Source organism: Aythya ferina, assembly GCF_964211825.1.
Source record: "Aythya ferina genome assembly, chromosome: 2".
NCBI classification, from domain to species: domain Eukaryota; kingdom Metazoa; phylum Chordata; class Aves; order Anseriformes; family Anatidae; genus Aythya; species Aythya ferina.
In genome coordinates, this window is record NC_140297.1 from 83265137 (window position 1) to 83284313 (window position 19177).

A 19177-nucleotide genomic window follows, 5' to 3' on the forward strand; every position below is an offset into this window, starting at 1 on the left:
CATTAGTTTAAGTATATCTTTGTTATTACGAGATTATGGAAAGATAGTTGGTAATGTCCCTTTGAAAGAAAGTTTCTTAGTCTCACATTTTAGTTTTGCTCATCCAAATATTTAACTAAAATCTAGTTTAAACTTGTAATAAATAAAGTACACATTATCATTTCAACTGTTTCCTCATAAGCACTGATTTTTGAGTGCAGCCCCTATCTTTCTACAAACTATAAGCTAATTATAAGTTAGCAAAAAGATTAAAAATATTTTATAATGCTACAGCCTGTTCAATTTAAATTCGTGAGACAAAATGTAAAGCTCCTTAGGGCAGGTAGAAATAAATGCTGGAAGAAATCAAAATATTGTTAGCACATCAGGCTAGTCAGCTTCTCTATACTACTCCTTCCTATCACATTTCGCTGCTTCTGTTCAAAAAGTCAGTAGTAAAATCTAATTCTAGTTTTATTTTCTTCCTGTATTTTTTTTTTAAGTTAGAGCCATCAGCAGCTGTGATCACAGGTGAAACTGTTCTCTGTTTCAATACAATTTCTTTAAACAATTGTTTCCCAGCTATTTTTTCTGGCATCTTACAGAGAGGATACATGAAGATAATTTGTTCAAATTAGTTTGTCAATGATTGTGTTGGCACAGCAGGCTGCCCTGTAAACTCCATATTTTGCTGATAATCTATGCCAGGAGTGTAGGAGATTTCTGGGTAGATACTGATACGGTCACAGTCTATTTTGTAACTAACTGTTCATGGCTCATTCTTTGAAGTGTTGCTTTTCAAGTGGGAGTACAAGAAACGTGGCTTTTTTTATGTGTTCTGGAGGTTAGCATTTTATTTTTCACCCCTCCTATCTGTTGCTGTCATCATTTTGCTAGTAGAAGATACAGATCTGTTACGCTCAAGCACAGCCACATACTGACTCTGGGGGATGGTTTGGAGAAGTGACCGAGACATAGTTCCACACACTAGAGCATTCTTCTGAAATACACAGTTCATTGCCAATCTGAACCACTAAATCTCAGGTTTCTGGGGTTCATTGCCAGTCAAAGCATTCAATTTCAGTTCTTGGTTATGCATAAAATGTGATCTAAATTCCACGTGTATTTTGTAACTAGGCCTAACCCTACTTTTGTGGTAGTGTACAATTATCACAGATAATATTGCACTGTCGATATATCAAGTGCAAAGGGAGATACGGTACTTCCATGCAGTTGGTTACCATTTGCCCCAAAGGCTACAAAGTAGAGACCAGTATTTTTAGATTTGTTTCACAATGTAGGTGAAGAGGACCAGCCGCTATAATCTTGTTCCTGTGGCCTGGAAACAATCTCTTCAAAACAGTGTTGAAGAGCTTTCCTCAGAGAGGGAGATGGCATCCCCGCAAGAACAATAAAGCCAGAATTTCACTACAACTTGCACTTAACTTACAAAAAGGCAAAACCTACGCAACTTGTGGAAGATTGTTAAAAGAAACGAGCAGGGGGTACCTGTGAAGACTACTAAGATAGATACACACTACCACAGAACAGGGCTGATGAGAGTTACTGCCAACAGTAATAAGTGAAGAAAGTCTTTGAAAACTTACTTAGACCAGGAGCTGCACCAGGCCTTTCTGTTTGGATTTCTCATGGAATCTGAAGCATCATCAGGCAGAGGGACAATTTCATAACAGCGAGCATTCAGGTGAATTCCTGCACTGATGGAAAGAATGGCAACTACTTTTAAGTAAGTCATCAGGTGTCTCAGGAGATTTTTTTTTTTGGCATTTTGTACATCCTTTCTTCTAACTGTACCATAGCCTCTCAACCCTGCTGCTTCCAAATCTCCCTGGCTAAATGCGTTTTTTCAGTCAGGACAGGCTGGAACTACAGGCACTTTATTCACTGCATCCTGACTGGAGCGTAAGAGTTTTTTGTATTATCTTCTGCAGATAAAACTGGAAGGAAATTCCCAGAGAGAAAAAGATAAGCCTGTTTTCCAGGCTGCTGGAAGTTTCACTAGCGTAATAGGAAGCCAGCAGCTTGTATTGAACAGGCTGGTTACTCAGAAAGGCTATGAAATTTCTGTTCTTGGAGACGGTCAAAACTGAACAAGATGCAGCATCAAGCAACCTAATTTACCTCTGTAGCTGACCCTGCTTTGAGCAGGGGGCAAGACCAGATGGCCTACAGAATAACATAGACTGGAGAGGACTGCTATGATTTGGGGCTTACTTCTGGCCTTTGTAAAAGCTCATTTACTAGCAGTGTTGTTTTTTATGTGAAGTTTCTTGCAAGAAATGAGGTTTTGGTTCTAAAGTAATAAAATGTTTGAGCCTTATCCTTTCGTAAGTACTGTATCTTGCTGTTACCTTAATTCTCACCTGATGAATACATATCCTCATGAGAATAAACAGGAGAATATTCTTCCATTAATTGAAGGTGAGATGAACTCTTGAAAACAGTAAGAGAAGTGCTGAACATAATGCAAGCAGGAGCAGCAGAATTTATATTCACGATTTTTGACAAAACCATTTCGTCTGTAAGTACTCTTGACAGTAGCTTTGAACTGTCTCACTCACCACTCCGAATTTATCTGTAATCTTTCTGCTCCTAAGCTTCTTCTCCAGTGAAGAAGTTGAACCTCACCTGCTACATTGAAAAGATTTACATTACCTAAATACATCTGAAGTTCAGACATTCTACAAATCTATCTCCTATTAAAATAAAGCTCATCCTAAACCATTATCCAGATGAGATCCTCTATACGGAACACTACATAGAACATGTGGACTGTACTCTTTCTGTAGGAACAGAGTTCTCATCTAAAGCCAAGCTGACCTTTACACCATATCCGCTTGTGTACCTACCAAACATCTATAATGGTGACATAGATAGTCAAACACATTTTTACAAAATTTACTCTGGATTTAAGTAAAGATACTGTTCCATTCAGACTCCTGAATGAAGATTTTTTTTTTTTTTTTTTTTAATCAGGGCTGAACAAGAGGAAAGCTTGCAATCACTTTTCATTTTAAGTGACTTTGTACACTCAGAAAATAGCAATTCACCCACTCTCTCTGGGAAATTTTAAGTTAGTTTTGCAATACTCAAAATGCCTACCTATTTTCTTCCCCTAGGAGGCCTAAATTAAGAAATTCTTTGTTTCCAAAGAACTGGCAGTGTAAATTTAGGCACAGAATTCCTAGCATTTTAATAGAACAGCCAGGCAGCATTGCAAGACAGGAAAGAGCTGATTTCAGGACCTGACTCTAACTGGTCTTCTAGCTCATTAACGCTAATATACCACACCCATTTCTACTTGCAAGTAATTAATCTATATTGTTTCATAAGGGCTTAATAAACAAACAGCTGTTTATACCAGAATCCAAAATAATATCTATCTCATGCTTTTCTCCTTCAGGTTTTAATTTGAAATAATCAAAAAAATCTCAACACGTAAAATATGTAGTAGTACATATATATATATGTATGTATGTATGTATATGTATATATACATATATGTAAGAGCAGTTTAAGGCATCCCACTGAAGACCTGCATAAGCAACATCTGAATTTTAAAGTGAGAGAAACAGCAAGATTCATGTGTTTGGGAAGTTTCTGTACAGAGAAATCAATATAGTTTAAATAGATATTAATGGAAACGAGTTTCTTAAAGACAAAAAGAAATTAAGCGTGTCATTTTCCCAGTCATTTCCCATGTCGTTTTCCCAGTGTGAAGAGGTTTTCTTGAAATAGTTGTCACAGTCCTCCAAAAGCCGTGAGTCCACAGAAGCACGTTCCAGAGTCCGAGACAGATGTAATCATGTACGTATTGAATTTACAAGGTCATTCATTATTTGGTCTCAGATAGTCAGAGCTCTCAGTAAGCTATCTTGCAGGTTAATCTATTTATACCAAGGCTAATGCAAGTAATTCCTCTGGAGCCTGAAAAACGTTGAGTCCACACCAGTTTCAGAAAGTTGGAATGCGAACCAGAGACTGCATCTAATTCCTTCCCCTACTTTTCCACTGTTTAAACATAATTATGCTAAGTAATAAAACTGTAATTAACACAACTAAAACACAGCCTGTATGCTATGTTTTATTAGTGCTTTCCCAAGACACAGGGGGGAAAATAAAATTGTAGTAAGGAAAACCCCTTTGGAAGAAAATTAAGTACTGGTTTGTTTACAAAGAGGTCTTACAAAATGTCTCAAGATCCTGGCACATAAAACAGATGAAATACTTTTTTTTTTTTTTTTTTAAATAATACAGCTGTACTCAACTCCCATGAGGTATTTCCCATTGCTTCTCTTACTGCTTAGAACATGTATCCACTTAACCTATAAACTAAACTAAAATAGCAGTGCTGAATGCGACTCACTTATAACAGATAAATAATTCAAGAAATTATTACTTTTCATACGAGCGTATTTCTGCTTTGGCATGGCAAGTGAGAAACCCTACCTTTTTGACATGATAAAAGCTTAGTCACTATTGAGCTTTGTCTGAAGAGGCTTTTTTTGCTCCTATATTGTTCATATGCAATGACATCTTCCTTGCAGAAAGGGTAGAGGTGGTGGCTGTACTTGGCTTTAACTTTGAAGTTGCCAAAACAGCTGAATGAGGGCTTTGTTCGGCAACAGAGCAAGAGGAAGGTCTCCTCAAGAGCATATGGTTTGTTTTTAAAATAGTGGTGTCTTGGAGCTCTCCGGAGTATTGCGTGATGCTCTCAGCTCCCGCACAGCGGAACTGCTTGCTGTGGGTGTTCCACTACACACCTGCTTGTCCAATAGTGCTGGCAAACACATTTTGAACAGCTCAAACATGTACAGCATTTTCTTGATTAAAACCTGACTGAAGACAGGAAGACTGAGATAGCCCTGGCTGACTGACACGTGCACTTGGAATAAATAGGTTGAGTGCTGATTATCATCAGGGCAAAAGCTGTGAGGTCTTGGTCTTCCCTAGGGACAGATCAGCACCTCACTTGTGGTTATCCTACTTTGTAAACACTACCTTCTGAAAAGATTAATGAATGGCAGGGAAAGGAGAGGAGAGGAATATTTCCTTTTCACATCTGGATATTAGTTTTTCAGTTCTATAGTTTATGGCTTTTTAATTAAAATCTGTGCTTATATATATAAAAAAATACAAAATGAATATTAAATATATAGACAAATCATTATTTATCTTTTCATTCTCAGATACATTATTTTTTTCTGTTGAAAGACTCTCCTCTGTGTTACCATTTTGTAACTCGATGCTACATTTGTAAACAGAAAGGGCTCTAAACTGGCAATCAGGGTTTAAGCTCTAGTGTTGGAAAAATATGCCAGTCTCGCTTTGACCAGCAGATTACTACTGGTGTCTGCTGAAGGTTGGTGTAAGATGCTGTTTAATGTTCAGTCACATTACTTTCCACATCATGATTAGCAGCAAAAGTATTGTAAAATAATAAATAATAACATGAATGTTATCTAAAATTTTCTTCATTTTCTACATGACAAGGGGTGTCCCAAAAGGAACATCCATGCTTTTAGTTCACATGAGCTATGTTCAGCTCCAGAGACTGAAACCAATCCTTTTCTTCTAGACTCCCACCAGAAGATGTGCACCTTGCTTACTTTTCTATCCTCCAACTACAAAAGGCTGAGGGAGGTTCTTTTTAGTACTGTTTCTACTAGAATAACAACATATTCTGTATTTCTGCTTTTCTAATACATCAATTACAGAACAAAGCAAATACTAGGCCATCACTACACAAAGTAACAAACTACTGCCAGTGTATCACCTTCTAGGTTTCTCTGATTCTTTGCAGCTGATGTTTCATGAAAGGAATTTTACTGTGGCAAAGCACAGTCTTGTTCTGAGTATATGTTGCAATATTATGAATAAAAAATGATCTAGAGTGCTATGACACAGCAAGATACTGGACAAAATTTATGAAAAGCACAGCAGTCTGGTTTGCTTTAAAGAGTATTCTGGCTCCAATCTCCTTTGTCCCAATAGCCAGAGGAAGCCTACTGTCCCATGATGATTAGAACACTGCCCAGAAGAAAAACTTAAAATAATATCAAGTTGTTTATCTACAACAAGAAAGAAAAAAGGAATTGAAGCTGGAAAGCCACAAGGGAAATTGTGGTTTGTTTTAAGCTGAGTTTGCACAAAACACAAGTTAAAGGAGTTAAAAAAAATGAAGTTGTTTCTTGGTTTCTCATCCATGATAGAAGTAAAATGCTATCTTTACTGAGTACTGTTAAGCCACTAGACTTCCATAATGTTCTATGGATTTGAGAAATAAAGACTGGCAGAAGCCACCCTTATGGTTCTTCTAGTTCCCAGTCTACTCCTGGGGGAGACAATCAAGCAGATTTTAATTGCTTTCCTGATTTTCTACAGAAGCAGATGGCACAACTGCAACAGGAATGCCCTGCAATGGGAAATGCAATCTCACAGGGATTGTCCCTCAATCTTTGAAATGCAGTTTACAAAAAGTTCACAAAAGCATTTGGAAAGCACAAAAACATAACAATGTGCTTTCTGCTAGCACAGAGTACCAAACCTCAGGACAATTTCTCACTCTACCCTATTAGACTTACTGTGCTCTCTGTTTTTCAACAAGCACAAAAGAACAACAAATTTTCACAGTATTGAAAATATGGATAAAGTGAATGGCTTGGGAAAAGGAAGCACTTAATTTAAGTGTTTCTGCATGTATTTTGGGTTCTTGCCTAATGTGGCAGAAGTTGTTCTGCCTTGATGGGTGTATTAGTGCATGTTAAACTTCAAACCAACATACTGAGGTAAACAGTTTGGAGCAGTTATACAAGATCTTGGGGTATTTAATTTCAGCATCAGAATACAGTATAGTCATCACTAGAACAAAATAAAATTCAGTAGTATTAGGGGTAAGCGGAAAGGTGCTTCTCTCTTGAAATTCACCCTGGTGGTTTTGAATAACCCAACTCACCAAGATGCTTCTGAATCTTGGTGTTAGCCACACACTTTGTAAGAGGACACCCTCTTGAGACATCCAACTCATTCATGAAGATACTGAGCGAAAGCAACACCAGCATAAACTCCTGTCAGATCCCAATCTATGCCCTCTCACTTTGATAACATGACTACTGCTTAGTAGATTGCTTCAGCTGTTTCTACAACTCTACAACACTGATTTAATTTAGGTCATATTTCCTGGAATTGTTTATGGCAGCTGCATAGCAGAGCAGTACAGAAGCCTTACTAAATTTTAAATTGCATTCCCTGCTGTTCACATATACACCAAGCCACACTAACAATGGAAATTAGATCACTTTGGCATTGTTTGTCCTTGACAAATATGGACTAAGTTTTGTTCTGGTTTATTATTGCAGAGCAGGGAGGAGACTTCCAAGAAACTCTCTCCACTAATGTGATGTTGATATTCTACCTTCTGCTACTTGTATAATAGCAGACCCTGATATAAAAACTTAAGGTGCTATGTCACAACAGAAGAGTAAAGTCACACTTTCTTAGAAGATCAGAGCTAACGGTAAATTGTGATCATGCCTTCGCTTCTGCTCTTTTGTTGCTCAAATATTTTAAGTTTTAAAATATTCCTTAAATCTAATCAATTTAGAAGTCAAAAGGAAAAAGAACATTATTCAGCAGGCCTGTAAGACAGAAAAAAAAAAAAAAAAAAAAAAAAAAGGGTCTTAATTAAATTGGAAGGATATAAATATAAGTATTAAAACATTATTTTACCTGCTCACAGCAATACTCCTTCACAATGTGTCTTCCTCCAGGCATGAAACATTCCTTCCTTGCTGATATTTTGACTTTGCTAAAGTAAGGAAAAAAACAGTTTTGTTTAAATATTAGTGACATGTTTTAGAATGAACACAATGAATACGAAATAAAACATGATAGCTAATTTATTTGGCCAAAGTTTACCTGTACTGTGCCATTCTTATTCTCAGATGACTTTAAGTCTGCCAGTAATTCCAGGGGAAGTCTCTAAGAGTCCTTCAAAAGAATAAACTAACAACTGGGGGATTTAGTGCACTTTCTAGAAATCATTAATTAATCTTCCTGGATCTTTAACTCCAGATATTTCTACCTGTTAAAATACACATCTCTGTTGGTTTCAGTGAGCTGAACTCACCTTTTAATAACATGCTTCAAATGCTGTGTCTTCACCTTAAAAAGATGAGGATTTTAGGTAGGGAAAAATACCTTCTGTAAAACTAACTACAATAGTTGGAAAACAGAGGAGTATTACTGGGGCATGTGAAGAAAGAGCCATATGCCAGAAAAGTTTTCCACCTTTTATACTACACAAACTACTCTAACCAAGAATAGTACCTCTTCCTCCAAACCTTGTTTTCTTTACATTCATGGCACACTATACCTCTGATACAATATAGGTGTACGTAAACTTTGTATTCATGAAAAGTGCTGGTTTGCAAGGCCCAAGAAAGAACACCTCAGCCCAGACAGAGCATGTAGAAGGGGAAAAAAATATACACCCAAAACTTTGATCCATAGACTAGCTACTGCCTGACCAGATACTATTGAATTTTCACTCACACACATTTACACTGTAATTCCAAAGTTACAGACAACATAACAGTAGCAATCTTAGCCTTTTGCTCCAGTCTCCTGCAGCCTTTAAACTAAAAACCTTGAAAAGCTCTGCAGTTGTATTTGACTCGTGAATGGGCAGCAAAGTCAAATATGATTCATGAACTACATCTTCTCATACTGTGTAAACTTCTTGGTGAGAAGCTGCTGAACTGCTATCACAGATATTTTCCACTATAACCAATTAATCAAAGTAATATCATGTTAAACACTATATACAAGTTCCTTTCAAGCATATACATCTTGATTATTTTGAACGAAGAAGTAGTTAGTGTCTTACAAAAGGATTTCTTTTTAATGTTTTAGACGTTGCAAGCTAGACTTATTCCATCTACTTAAGGCTACAGTGTTGATACTACATTTTACCTCTTACAAACAATGTGCAATGTGTTTTAAAGTTCGCTGGGTTACAAACCAAAAAGAAAAACTAACCTTCCAGGAAAATTGTGCAAATAGAAAATATTTGCGTAGTTACTACTTGAAGATTATATAACATCTACTGTTATCTGCAAGTAAGTTAGGAAGGTTTATAGATGCAGGAAACCTTTAGAGGACAATCATGGTTTAGAGTTTTCCATCATAAATTCTAACTTACTTGAAAAACACAGAAGTCCGTGCTTAGATCAGAAATCTATAATATTATGTGGTTAGTTTCAATTGGGACAACGGAGAGGCACTTTGATACAGCAGAGTTGTTATGTGATATTTACAACTAAACCATAAATACAACGTTATAAAACACATATATAAAAACATAAGAGTTGGCATTTGATGCAGCCTGAACATACTGGATCTTTTATAATAAAACAGTACCCAGTGTAAGCTTTGAACTACATGTAATAATTTTCCAAGCCTGTGTTCAAATACTTTGCCATTGGTATACCTTCATGATATATTTGATTATTTACTTGTGACTCTACACAAACAAGGAAGCAGATCACAAAACAAATGTATAATTATGGCAAGTGTGACTTGAATCCTATTGCACACTGCCTGCACCTCCATGTTAGCAGCACAGACACCATCGATGGCAGTACTTTGAAGGGAAGGGAGGGAACATTCCAGAACATTTGTTAGAATCCTGACATTCTAATTATAATAAATATCATTAAAACATGACTCTATTCCAGCATAAGTTATCTGAAATTGCTATTTTTGTATATATTTTTATATGGAGTAAATAAAAATTGTTTGAAGAGATTCATCAGTCATATTTTGTTGATAATAATGGAATAACACCTATAAAATGTGTAAGAGCAGCTAAAGATGTTGGTAAGCTCCGTAAGAGATTTGAGACATTCTATAGGAATAATTATATCTTTGATTTTCCAATAAGTTACCTAAAATCACCCAGAAAGTACCATTCCCTACAAGTAATGTTGATTTATTCTCATTATTCAGTCAGAACAGAAAGAAAAACTATTCCAACAGATCTAATTCATTACAAAATCAAAATTTTTCTTCCATTACCATGACATACTAGCATTCCCCGATCAAGGAAGCCCTATTTCTGCTCTTTCACCCATCAGGTCACAGCAACCTATGCCACCACCACCGTACCATAAAACCCCCAAAAACGATACTTCACGGATTCAGCATGTGAACCACGAGCTTGCACAGCTGCTCTCCAACCCAAGATGTCATTAAAAATATATATAAAAAATCTCGTAAGCCATAAAAACCTTGTCAAGACAAAGACATGCTTCACCCTACCTGAGCCATCTCCAAGTTCAGGGGCTGCCGTGGCCCTGGACCTCCTCCTCGCTCCGACGCAGTGACCACCATTTTGTGCCCAGCATAGGGCCTTGCACTTCATGGTGTCCTGCTGACACCTGTGCCGGTGCAGCTCCTCTGGGTGCACCCATTGCCTCCCCACGGCTCCTTGCTGGCAGCCCAGCAGCTGCATTGTGGCATCCCTCAGCCAGTCCATACCACCCAGCCCCTCACCCCAACACCATGTTGCGGGCAGCCATTTTGTCGCAGAGGATGTGGGCAGCCATTTTGTTGCGAGGAGTTGCAGGGACTGGGGTTGCATCTTTTTATTTTTTGACCTCCTTTTTGTCAACACCAACTCATTGTGATCAAGAGGCACCATTTGCTTTCTCCACCATTTGCCTTCACTGGCATGATTCCTACCTGCTTTCAGCAGCCTGGCCCTGTCCTCTTCAGTTCCTTGTGCACTCTCTGCCCTGATTTTGAGAGGGTAAAGACATCTGTGAACACTGAAGAAATTGTCTTGAAAGATAATTGCTCTGGGAATTTAATTGTTAAGTGGCTACAGTAAAAGGTCTTAATATGGTCTTTTTTTCTTTTTTTCTTTTTTTTTTTTCCCCAGAAAAAGCAAAATATGAAGCAATTCATGGAAAAATATAACACAGATTTCTGAAATTATGCTTGTTACATTAGATCTGGAGGTCTCATGTACAGGAGGCAAACCACTTTTGTCATTACTAAGAAGACTGCAAGTGGTGAACCATTTTTTTTTCTGAGATAATTCTTAAACCCACTTCAAAACAAAGACCCCTTTCTGATGTGTATATTCAGTTTAATATTCTAACAGATGCAATCTATATATATAAAAGCAGTCTAACTTGCTCAAAGTATGCAATATTTCTAAGCAACAGATTTATATAAATTTAAGTGTATTAGATAAAATATCAGTGCACGCAGCTGCTTCTTGTGTTTTCCATTTTGTATTGACATTTGAACAGAATATGTTAGTCATAACTAGTCACTACTTTAATTTGCAGCTTGGTCATACGTATTGACTTATATACATCAGTAGAGTTGTTTTTTCCAACAAATGACAGTTGTCCTGTGTAAAGTCTTCAAGACAGTGACAGTGTCTTGCTTTTTGTCATTGCCTACTCTTAAGCATATGTACACACATTACAGAAATGCTGAAATTACAGATGCTAAGAAGAATCTCCACAGGATTCTGTTGAATTTCTGATGTTGGTTTGAAGGAGACAGCAATTGAAATATAAGCAAATGGGTTGCCCCATCTTCTACACTGTATCAAGTATGTTTTTCCATTATTGATTGCTTGAATTTTCTTTGTACTTGCAAAGGAAGTTTAGAATTAGCATTTGTGCTCAAGATTTTACATTAGATCTACCAAAGTTGTGTGTATGTTTATTATATTACAGAAACAAGTGGGTCTTGTTTTCATAAGATAGCAGAAAACAAGGAGCATTTTGCTTGTGTCAATCAGCATCCTCGCTGCTGCTGCCAAGACTGACTTTCTGTTAGTGTTGAGTTTAATAAATTGATTACTATCAGTAGGCTTCTGAAGCTACCTAAACCCAGTTGTGAAATACCCCATTAGCTGGACTGCATGATAAAGGGAAGTACCCAGGCTATACAGCAGGTTCTGGCCTGAAGCTCCAGGCTGTTGTTTCAAGCAAAAAATTCTGCTAGCAGAGTTAGTTAAATACAGATTTGAGTTGAGAAGCATGCAGTTGGCAGGGCCACCAACTTCTCCTTCTATCTGGTGTGACCTCCTCTTTGAAGTGAAGCAGATCATGAGTCTGCCTGACCACCCAGGCGTAATGAAGTGAAAGCCCAACAGTGAGAAGCAAAACCACCATCTGGATTTGCCATGACATGTGATCAAGATGAAGTCAAACGGTGAGTTATAATGTTCTGCCTAGGGAGTCTGACATGTCTGTACCTGTCATATTTGTTCGGTTATGTGATAAAAGCTTATTTGCACACCTACAAATGAGCACAGAGAGAGACCACCCTCATCAGCTGTAGTGATGGCAAACCTGTGAGCCTGACTTCATGTGTAACAGGAGGATGTCTTTTGTAGTCAAATGTACTTTGTGACAGCATGTACCATTATGGTCAAGAGAAGTAGCCTCAGTCTGGGTTACTGAAATAATAAAACATCTTAAAGAACTCTCTTTTTAACTTTATTATTTTTTTTAAGATTATCTATCTCTTTACTGGAGATACAATGTGGCTAGGTGTATGTGTGTAGATTATAAACAACTATATAATCTATAATATATAAATATAATATATAAATATAATATTTGTTTATATAATAATATATAAACAAAATAGCATTTACCTATATTTAATCTCTCCTAAATACCTTCTTTGATTAGGACATGTAATTGTAGCTGCTGCTTCAAGTACAAGAAAACTCAAAAATATCTCCAGTTAATGTCTTACTTGATACTAGAACAGTTTGCTTTTAAAAATTGTTTAACAAAGTGTAGCAGCTAGCTGATGACTTTGTTATATTTGCATCTCATTCTCACCTGAATTAATAACATTTACTTTCACATTTCCTAGTCATGACAATTAAATACTGTTTCACAACATAAACAAACAACAAGTACATAATTCTCACATTACTGAGTATAAAAAGTATCTTTTTTTTACCTTGTTTCTCCTATGCTTTTGCTTCTGAGCAGGCTTTCAGCTGCTTCCATTGTTTTGACCCAGGATCAATCCAGTATGAAGCTGAGCTGTGTATTTTGTTCTCTCATTGCTTCATTTTGCTGCTAAAACCTAAGTACTTTCTTCCTTGAATTCACTTTCCTTTCCCTGTCACCTTGTGCTGTGGCTCTCCTCCTGCTAAAGGTCAGGGTAACTGCCTTCAGAAGCATGTTTTACTCCACTAATTCTTGAGAGTGACACAGGGAAAGCAGTGAAGTCAGCTTGGGTCAGCCACCCACATCACACGTCACACATATGTATTTGAATGAGGAGTAAGGAAAGCAAAGCTGTTGCTGAATAATGTGGCTTTTGGCAAGGCTTTCTGCTAAACTTTCTGATTGCAGCTGAATGACACTTTGTTCACTACCTTTCAAGGAGCTTACAGAGGACTAACATGCTATTTTAAAGTTCTGAATATTTTCAAGTCCCATAAAGAAATCGGGGAGGGCTACCTCTGGGGAGACTTGAGATCAATTGGAATTTAGTTGCCCTGGATTAAAATCCCATCTGTGAAATCATCCGATGCAAATCATGTCTCAGCATCGATCCAAGCAGAAATTGATAACAAAGTTACAAGTGATTTTAGTGATATCATTCTACTGCCAATCTACATTTATAAGTTAGAGAGAGGGTGGTTGCCAGCCACACCAGGTTTCCAGCCGTAAGGGAGCATACCAGCATCAAAGGGGAGCAACAGCAGAGAGTTTCGTACTTGACACAGGGCAAAACAGTCAACACCACTAAAGCCAGGAAACAAAAATGCAAATTAGTGGATTCTTACTGATTGAAAAAGGGAACTCACAGACATAGGAATTTTTAAACATTTATTTTCTTGCTTTCCTTATTTTTGCATGTTTGTTGAATTTAAGTCCCATGTCTGTTTCATTTGTGTATTTTCATAGAGGAACTGCATGCCTTCCTACCAAGCTAAACTTTCATAAAAGGGCACAGGGAAAAAGACCTAAGGTAAGGGCTTAGTATTTTCTGTTACAGAAAATGAGCATACTTCATGCAATATGACCAGCAAGTCCAGTGATACTCACCTATCTAAGGAGAAAATAGACTGATGCATGTGGCATTCTGCTTTTGCACAGGGATTTGGTGAAGACACACAAATGAATTTCTACTGCCCACTTAGATCAGTAAAATATTTCAGCTAGCTCTATGTTGAAAAATCAAGCCTATTGAAGTGGTACATTAAATCTAAAAAAAAAAAAAAAAAAAAAAAAAAAAAAAAAAAGAGTACAGTTGGTAACAAAAGAAAAAGTTGAAGAAGACAACTTCTAAACAGACTTCTAAATATTGAAATATTGTGATAAAAATTTGCTTGGGACCAATAAGGGAAGAAAGGCAGAAGTAACCACATTTCTATGTGCTTAAGAATTTTATTAGATACTGTTGTTTTCTATCAATAGATTTTCTATCAATAGTTTCTATCAACAGAAAACTCTACTACTGACAACTATGTCTGAAAAGAATGGAAATAGATTAGAAACAAAAACACTGGTACACATGCACATCAGGTCACTATTTCTTCTGTTGTCCTGTTGGCATGTAGCTTGACATGTTTATTTACTGTTCACTTTTCAAACATTGCATAAAAAAAAGTTATAAAGCATAACAAACAAAGCATTATGTTCTAAAATAATGTTCACTTTCATCAGTGCTTCAAGAGTTCCTGCTTTCCAACAAAAGATCTCCTAATTACTTTACCTCAAATTTCTAAACTGCCAAAAAATTAAGACAAAATATTAACCTACTAATTTAACCCCATAGCCTAAACTATCCTACTACAGTGAAAGCATCAGTTGCTTCCCTCTGTCTTAAGAATATCATTGCAAGTTCAATAATTGAGGTCCTAATATCCAGCAAATATCTCTCACCTTCTATTCAAACCTAGCACAACTTTAGTTTATGAAGAGAGACTGAATGCTAGCTAAACTGTGTTTTGAACCGTAAGTTTAAATCCAAAATATTTACTGTGACCTGGTGCACATCAAGCAGCCTAGGATCAGAGATGAGACAGCTAATGTTGAGTCCTAGCTCTATGCCACCAGTGTTAGTGAAAAAAAAAATATATATATATAAAGAGGACTCCCAGGTCATACGCCAAGATTGAAATGGAGCATGTTCATGATGTTTAAAAGCATTCCATGGACCGAGCTGCTGTGCTGCATCATTTAGGCAGAAATACAGATGGGATAGCTGGAACTGAGGCTTTGCATGTGCATGTGTCTGAATGTGGATTTAAGTCAGTAACAAAGCATGGAGAGGATAACAGACACAGAAATAACAGCCAAACAGAAATGACTAGTACCAACTGCAATTCCAGAAAGGTGTGAAACTGCAGATCAGGTTGCTTCTGCCCTGTGGTTGCTGCAGACAAATCAGTTGTTGCGGACCGTGGCTTCTTCACAAGTATGGATGTATTACCACTGACAAAGTTGACCAAAATAATCCTCAATTTACGAGCATAAATAGTGGCAACTGCTTGGACTGAAGATGGCCAGAACAGAACCAAACCCTTGTTGAATTTGCATGGATTCTTCTAAATATCAGCCAACATGAACTTCTCACTGCTGTGTGGGTGCCCAACACCCTTAGGCTCCTTGTGCTACTAAACCAGGTAGAGCATCCAGTGGTCATTACTTCGCAGTTTCATTTGTGCTCAGGTGACTTCGCTGGAAGCTATTAGGAACGTCTCAATTCCAGATACCTGTGCCCACAGCTTTCTGGAGTTGTCTTCACACCAAATGCCATATCATGTCCAAAACATAAAGAAATTTACCTTGCTAGTATGCTAAGTGTCTGAAGTTTGACTCCTACTTTTCTCGTTACTTAGATTATGTATTGTGGTCTAGTACTTCATCAGTAAGAACTCCCACAAGCTCCCATGCTGAAAGCTAACCTGGGAAGTTTGGCAGCATTCCCTCGACTATACCTTTGGTGACACTCAAGACAGGCATGTGGTCCAATTTGATCATCCATACTTCCTGACTAGATGTTTTTAAATGTTTTTACTCCAGTACCATGGGTAGAAACTATATAAAGATGAACAAACTTTTATAAAAATGGTAATTAAAGTGTAGCTTACCAGGAGTTTCTCCTTTCTTCTTTTTTTTTTTTTTTTTTTTCATTCACTCACTATCCTTGGAAAACAAAGGATTAATGTATTTTAAGAGAACAGTTTACTTTGTATGAAAGAGAAAAATGTTAGAATATGTAATAACAATACTGCTTCTGCCAGACCAATATTTTATTCAAAAAATTAATTACTATTAACGGTAAATCAACTTATTGAACTTATTTAAGTGAGTTTAGCATTAGTAACTGCAAGCTTTATTTTTTGACATAATCTAGCTGGAATTTAATCAATCTGAATCACAGGAAGCTTTTCATAACTAGAAACCTTTGGGAAGAGGAAGGAAGAGTCTCGCCCTATATATGTGTTGATAGGCGTGTATCATGCTTTCTTGCTTTCATAAGCAAGAAGTTTTTTCAAACGAATGAAAGATCAGATTCTAAGCAGAAAGATTGAACACCACTAGTCAGTATTCAGTATATTGGCAATACCAAGGGGCAGGAGAGGAGTCTGGAGGGAAGCTGAGCCTGGGAAGGAGGAGTGGTATTTTTCCCTAAGTATTTTAGTAATCACATTTTTGCTTATTTCTTTCCCAATATCCAAACCAGTAATTAAATATTTATGCTGTTTGGCACAAAACTAAGTTAAATTCCTCAAGCCCGTTTTGCCCATGATGGACCTTGGCAAGTGATTTCCTTGTCCTCATCTCCACCTACAAGCCTTCTTGCTCCTGTTCACGGTGTTTTCTCTGCTGTCCCGCTGGGTCAGGGGCAGTGAGCAAGCAGCTGTGTGGGTACGTGGCTGTTGGCTGGGGTCGACCCACTGCCATCATCCGGGTAAGTGCGACAGGAGCAGAAGATTCCCAGAAATGAGCTTACTGAAATACATTTTCTGATGCTTGGAAGCCATCTACTGGATGGGTAAGACAAACACAACATCCTTAATCAGCAAAAAGCTAAATTTGATAACTCAAAAGATGATAATTTCCAAGATTTGTAGCACACAGTGTATGAAAATCCCCAAAATTACTGCCATAGGGAAAGCATTCAGCTTAACATGCAACTTGGCTCAAAGGATACAGAGTTATTAGCAGCTACTTGCTATAGGCTTCAGCAGAAGCTGCACACAAACCTGCACAAGTGGATTCAAAATAGTTGCCACCACATTTCAATAAAGAGTTGATTCATGGCCAAAAGCTCTGCTAACGTGGAAAAAGCTCTGGTTAAATGTCCTCTGAGGCATTACATTTTGAATTATGCAAAACTGGAGTACACTGGAAGATGAAAACATCCAGCACCTGCCTGACTTCTTTCATATTTTCAATTTTTCCAAGCAGTGAAGCAGGAATGAATGCCATGAGTTAAGGCAGCAGCACACCTCCAACCCCAGCTGCCATGCCAGGCTCTACTCCCAGATGATTTTAAAAGTTCCTTGAAGAACCATGTCCTGTCCTCTCAAAAAACCAGGCCCAAACTCAAAGGAGCTTCTCTCCTCAAAGGGAGGACTTCAAACTATGAAACTCACCAGCCAAGGCAAACAACTACACCTGGTGATTTTAAATTTGCTTCAACTTAGCTTCACGTTTAGATTGTCTACTATCTAGACATGAGGTACGAGGGTAGAAGAATCCAGATTGCCAATATTGCACTATGGAGTTGACATGAAATATGGATTTTTCATACATTTTTGATAAGCAGTTGTTTAAAAAGATGTCACTTAGAAACAAGATTTTTCTTACCCACTGTTATAACAAAGATACACACTACTTCAGCTACTTAATATTCTTAACATACATTTTCAAGTTTTGGGAAGAATCCAAACCCACCCCACCACTGAGGTTTCAATACGCTTCGTCTTGTTAAGCCAGCAGTGACAAATTATAAACACATTTTGATCTGAAACTTTTAGTTGTCTATAATACTGCAGTTAAAAAAAATGGTAATGTCTCTCCACTTATTGTTGCTGTCATTCTCACCACAAACTTAAATGCTTTTGCCTTGACTTTATTAAGTCATTCTGATCTGGTTTTCTCTCTCATACTCATAACTGAGACTTTGAGGACTCCTTCAGTGCAAAGATCCACGTCTTATTACCGTATTTTCTTCATGGGGAAAGATGAAACTAAGCGCAAAGAAAGCTATAAACGTTATTATAAAACTTTTTTTTTTTTTTTTTAAACCAAGCAAAGCTTGTTTTAGTTGACCTTGATAATTTTCTGAAGGATTAGTGATGAAATTATTTCACAAACAATTGATTCTGAGTCACATTGACCTGAGCTTCCTGCTTAGGTGTATGGTAAGCGGTTCACAGCTCCAAGGTTTGGACCTACAGTAGACAACCATTCATTTCAGTGATGACTAGATAAAATAAAAAATACATACATCATATACAAAGGATCTACACGAGACATCTGTACGCTGTGTTCAGTGGCTTGTCATTCCCAAATTTGTCCCATTTCTACAAATTACAAAGGAAAGTTATTGGACACAAGTGATTTTAAAAAGGCAGCCTTCCAAAGTTCAAGAGCAGAAAGGCAGTAATCACAGGTTCAAAAGATGAAAAGAGCTCTTTGATCACTTGACATCAGTAGAACAGAGCTCTCCGGTGCATGTCCTAGTGCTCAGCTTTCTGGATTCCTACAGCACTACAGCAAGCTTGTCTGCAACCACTGATTCAGGATGTTTTTTTCATATATACATATTTACATTTATATACATACGTATAAAATACACATTTCTTTGCACATAAAATATTTGCTTTATCTGTAGTTAAAATGAATTATCAGAAAACACGATTAAAGTCAGTGCAGCTCCAAACCTGTCTCAATGTTTCTCAGAGTGCTTTCTGAATTCATCTGTAAGACTTGCAATTATCCTCACCTCAAATTTCTCCTCCTTCACGTCTCACTTCTGCTGTTGTCATGATTCAGCCAGCACCACTGCCATCTGATGTTTCAGCACATCCTTTCTGGATTCCTGGAATAATTTAACTTCAGACATCTAGACCAGGTCTTTGTATGCTGGTCACTGCCAGCTC

The 19177-nt window shown here is 37.3% G+C and overlaps 1 long non-coding RNA gene across 2 annotated transcripts in view; it reads right to left on the bottom strand.

Annotated features, from left to right (window-relative positions):
• LOC311432376 overlaps window positions 1-14215 on the bottom strand; it is a 24223-nt gene extending 10008 nt beyond the window's left edge. Inside the window, exons 1-3 of one of the 2 annotated variants that reach the window (XR_014690026.1) lie at window positions 13003-14215; window positions 7729-7807; window positions 1587-1697 (exon numbers count right to left, since the gene is read on the bottom strand). This is a non-coding gene — a long non-coding RNA (uncharacterized lncRNA). The remainder of the gene's footprint in view (window positions 1-1586; window positions 1698-7728; window positions 7808-13002) is intronic. The other variant, XR_014690025.1, reaches the window with a different exon arrangement.
• Window positions 14216-19177: the final 4962 nt, after the last annotated feature.